Source organism: Notamacropus eugenii, chromosome 1, assembly GCF_028372415.1.
Source record: "Notamacropus eugenii isolate mMacEug1 chromosome 1, mMacEug1.pri_v2, whole genome shotgun sequence".
Classification (NCBI taxonomy): domain Eukaryota; kingdom Metazoa; phylum Chordata; class Mammalia; order Diprotodontia; family Macropodidae; genus Notamacropus; species Notamacropus eugenii.
The window spans coordinates 762056611-762062248 of record NC_092872.1 but is presented as its reverse complement, the minus strand read 5'-3'; positions in this window follow the sequence as shown (position 1 = coordinate 762062248).

The window sequence follows — 5638 nt, the reverse complement described above, 5'->3', positions numbered from 1 at the left end:
GCCTCCTCCTCCCCAGAGCCCCACCCTGCCCAGCCCCCCAGGATGAACCCTTTCCTCCAATCACACCCGGGGCCACCCCCCACCCTCCCCCCCTTCCCTCCCCAAGCCCTCCCCGCTGTCACAGGGAAAGCCTTTGCTGCTGGAATGACCTCCCCAGACTCCGCCCAGGCCTCCCTACTCCACCCTGGGCACCTCCCACCAGGCTGGGCATCTCTGAGAGCTCCTCCTCCCCCATCTCTCCACCCTCTCCTTCCCCCCTCCCCCTGCCCAGCAGAAAGGCTGCCAGGATAAACGTGGGCACCAGACTAACTGAAAGCAGAAGGCATGTACTTTGGGATGCTGCAGCAGACGGGATTCTGTAGACCGTTTGTCAATCGAGACTGGATTGGACTGAGTGTCTCCTGATGTAAATTACACGGATGTAAATTACACCGATGTAAATTACGCGGATGTAAATTACACCGATGTAAATTACACGGATGTAAATTACTCATTGAGAGTCAGGGGTGTTCTCCCAGAGCAGTAACTGGGATGTCTGCCCCTCTACCGGTACATCGGATCGGAAAGAAAAATACCCCTCGCATTCCGCAGGAAGGTGATGTCTTTAGCAGTTGTAAGAATAAGAATTGGATGTAATTGGATTGGTTGTTGTCCTTTGTCTTCACAGAGGACCAAAATTACATCACCATGATAAAATGAAATTTCAGTGTGTCCGACTGTGGCTGATCAGACCAACATGAGCTCGGAATGCTCTACCACAGGTTGGACACAGATAATCAGTGCGAATATTTGGGGTGGATGTCCCAAATTTGTGCATCCTGTATTTTCTTTGTGCTGTCTCAGTTGTGCTTTGCTCAAAAAGCACAGCACCTTTTCTTATGTGGTCACGACATGCTGAGAGGTCCTGGGCCAGTGTCTCCCATTTCACACAATCAAATTCAAAGTTCTTGAGAGTGTCCTTGTATCACTTCTTCTGACCACCATGTAATCTCCTGTCCCTAGTGAGTTCTCCATAAAATAGTCTTTTTGGCAAGCATATATTTTGTGTTTGAACAATATGGCCAGCCCATGTGAGTTGCGCTCTCTGAAGCATGGTTTGAATACTTGGCAGTTCAGCTCGAGCAAGGACTTCAGTGTCTGGTACCTTATCCTGCCAGGTGATCCTCAGAATCTTCCTAAGACAGTTCAAATGGAAGAAATTCAGTTTCCTGGCATGGCCCTGGTAGACTGTTCTTGTTTCACAAGCATATAACAACGAGGTCAGCACAACAACTCTGTCGACCTTCAGTTTGGTAGTCGGTCTAATACCTCTTCTTTCCCAAACTTGTCTTTGGAGCCTCCCAAATACTGGGCTAGCTCTGGCAATATGTGCATCACCCAATCAACAATTTGTTCCAATGGCCATGAAGCAGGTGATGTGGAGCGCTTAGAGCTTAGTGAGACATCAAAAACGCCAAGGTCAACCAATGCATCCTGAGCCATCACCAGCTGTCGTGACTCTGGCCTGCCACTGAACTATGATGACTCTGAAGAAGAGAGTGAGACTGACGACTTGGTGCAACTCTGCCTCACTTAAATCCAATTTACACACGAATCAAAATGCCATTTCACTAGGGGTGTAAGGTGTGTTCAGGAGGACCAGTACGTTTGGTGTGATGGCTGCCAAGCCCTTTTCGGGGTTCTTTCCACCTTTGGTGTCCACATGTTCCACCTAACTCTCACCTGTGGCTCCAAGAAGTTCCAGCATGCACAGGGGCCACCTCAGTAAGCCATTTAGGCAGATGGGCCAAACCAGGTTGAGGGTAACCAAGGGTTCTCAAACCCACTGGTGAGTTACCAAGGGTGCCTACCCCAAGCATGTGAAGACTTCCTCTGGTGGAATGGGCGGATGAGAAATTGAATTAGAATTACTCTCCATGTTCAGACAGATGAATTGATTTTTTCCATGTAAGAAAATTCAGCTATACCTGGAACTGAATCGATGCCGTTCAGTGGCAATTTTATTTCATTTTAAATCGGTAACATTGCTTATGTTATTATTATTCTTTGATTTTATTGAGATTTTGGGGAAGTCAGTGTGTAAGACAGGGAGCAAATTTGAAAAGTAAGAACGATGCCGATATATCCTCAGAAAACTTTGTATATAATGACTAATAAGAAAATGCCATACATAATGGGACCTGTACAGCTTCTATCTGATTGTTTACCACCTCAGGGGGCAGGTCAGGAGGGAGGGAAGCAGAGACAGATTTTGGAACTCAAAACTTTATACAAAAATATCCAATAAAAATTAGAATTGAGAAAGTGGAAGCTAATGATTCCGTGAGACACAAAGGAAAAGACAAAATAAAAGGAAAAGAACGAAAAAGAAGAAGAAAATGTGATATTTCTCATTGGGAAAACAACTGACCTGGAAAATAACTTAAGGAGAGATAATTTAAGAATTGTTTCACTACCTGAAAGCCATGATCCAAAAGGAGCCTGGATGTCATCTTTGAAGAAATTACCAATGAAATCTATCCTGATATCACAGAACCAGAGAGTGAAACAGAAATGAAAAGAATCCACCAATCATCACCTAAAAGAGATCCCAAAATGAAAAGTCCCAGGAACATCATAGTCAAATTTCAGACCTCTGAGGACAAGGGGAAAATACTTCAAGCAGTCAGAAAGAAATAATTCAAATGTCATGAAGTCACAATAAGGTTTACACAGGATTTAGCAGCTTCTACATTAAAGAACTGGAGGACTTAGAATATGATTACCCAGAATGCAAAGGAATTAGGATTATAACCAAGACTCACCTATGCAGCAAAATTGAGCATTTAGGGGGAAACATGAATGTTCAATGAAATAGAGGAGCCTCAAACATTCCTAATGAAATGATCAGAGTTGAATAAAAAATTTCATCTTCAAATACAAGACTAAACATAAAAAGGGAAAATTAAACAAAAGAAAATATAAAAGACTTAATAAGGTTAAACTGTATTCCCTGTAATAAGATGATATTTGTAACTCTTAAGTATTTTATCACTAGAAGGGGAACAAGAAGTATACTGTGAGAAATGATTACCTCTCTTGTATTTGATAACTAATTATTCAATCAGAACCAAGGTTTTGCCCCTTTTCTACTTCCTCCTCCAGAAACCAACAAGCATGGGGAGATGTTTCTTAAACATGTATCCAGGCCAAGATCTAATCAGATGGTAACAAAAATTCGAACTTGATGCTAATGAGTGTATTCCTGCTTATTGTGTTTGACCACACAGTTCTGGGAAAATGTGAGTTCTTCCTGTTGTCAGACAGGTCATATGGAAATTGAGAAACCACTTTAGCCATGATTTTGGTAACCCAAGTAACGTACCCCAAGACCTTTATTGTAATATAGGTCACCCTCTCATGTAATATTCATTTTCTTTTGCTTTCCTTTTATTTTTTTATTAATTTATTTGTTTTCAATTTTCTACAATCACTTCCATAAATCTTAGATTTTTCTCCCCCTTCCTCCTCCCTCTCTCCCTGAGATGACATGCAATTTCATATGAGTTCTACATATACATTCTTATTAAATGCATTTTCACCTTAGTCATGCTGCACAGAAGAATTAAAATGAATGGAAGAAACCATGAGAAAAAACAAAACAAAACCCAAGAGAAAATATTCTGTTTCATTGTGCAATACAATTCCATAGTTCCTTTTCTGGACATGGTAGGCATTTTGCCTTGAGTCCACTGGAAATGTTTTAGGTCCTTGCATTGCTGTGAAGGGCTAAATCACAGACCAAAACAAAAACAAAACAAAGCTCAAGAAATGTTAAAGTAAAATATATATTTATAAATACACATATGCTCAAATCTATATTCAGACACATCACTTCTTTGGGGATAGATGATGTTTTTCATCACAAGCCCTTCGGGGTTGTGTTGGGTCGTTATGACGCTGAGAACATCTGAGTCATTCACAGATCATCATCTCAGAATACCTCTCTGTCTTTGTACTCCATACGTTGCACTTTGAATTAGCCCATGTAAGCCTTTCCAGGTTTCTCTGAGAGCTTCCTGTTCAGCATTTTTATTTAAAAAAACGGTTGGATCAAATCATTCTAGACAGCAATTTGGAACTATGCACGAAGAACTATAAAACTGTGTAACATTTGACCCAGCAATCACACTTCTTTGTCTGGACCCCAAAGAGATCATACAAATGGGGAAAGGGCCCACATTTACAAAAGTACTTATAACAACCCTTTTTGTGGTGGCAAAGAATTGGAAATTGAAGGAATGTCCATCAGTTAGGGAATGGCTGAACAAGTTGTGGTGTATGAATGTAATGCAATGCTATTGTGCTATAAAATGTGATGAGAAGGAAGATTTCAGGAAAACTTGGAAAGACCTATATGAACTGATGCTAAGTGAAATAAAAAGAACCAGGAGAACATCGTACATAGTAACAGCCACATTCTGTGATGACGAATTTTGATAGACTTATCTCTTCTTAGCCATGCAAGGATCTGAGTCAAATCCAAAAGACTCCTGATGGAAAATACTGTCCACATAAAAAAAAAGAACTATGGAGTCTGAACACAGATCGAAGAATATTTTTTTTTCTCTGTCAACTTTTTGTTTCTGTTTTCTCGGGTTTTCTCCCATTGGTTCTAATTCTTTACAACATGACTCATATGAAAAATAGGTTTAATATGAATGTATATATGTTGAGCCTATACCAATTTACATAGTGTCTTGGGGTGGGGGAGAGGGGAAAAATGGGGAGAAAATCTGGAAATGATCTGTGAAAAATGGGGAGAAAATCTGGAACTTATAATCTTATAGAATGAATATTGAAACTAAAAATAAATAAGTTGCAAAAAAATAATTTAAAAAATAGTTGGATTGGTTCACAACTTCACCAAAACTACACAAATGTCTCATTTTTCCCACATGCCCTCTACCATTGTCATTTTCCTTTTCTGTCCTATTAGCCAATCCAATAGGCATGAGGTAGTACCTCTGAATTGTGTTAATTTGCATTTCTCTAATCAATAGTGAGTGGGAATATTTTTGTTCATATGGCTATAGATAACTTTGATTTCTTTATCAGAAAACTGATCATATCCTTTGATCATTTATCAATTGGGGACTGGCTCTGATTTTTATAAATTTGACTCAGTTCTCTATATGTTTGAGAAATGAGGACTTCATTAGAGAAACTTGCTTCAAAATTTTTTTCACACTTGGTATTGATAACTGTATTTCCCTCCATCCTATTCTGTTCCTGTTTATTCTATTCTCTCTCTCTCCTTTTATGTTTTTTCTTTATGTTTTCCCTCCCTCCTCCCTGTTTTGCTTCTGATCACCCCTTCCCCAATCTTCCTTCCCTTCTATTACTCCCCTTCTCTTATCCCCTTACCCTTCTACTTTCCTGTAGGGCAAGATGAATTTCTATACACAATTAAGTATCTATGTTATTCCCTCCTTCAGCCAATTCTGATGAGAACAAGGTTGACTCCCCTTCATCTCCCCCCTCTCCCCATCCACTGGAAAAACTTTTTTGCCTCTTTTATGTGAAATAATTTATCCCTTTCTACTTCTCCATATCTATTTCTCCCAATACATTCCTCTCTTGTCCCTTAATTTTATTT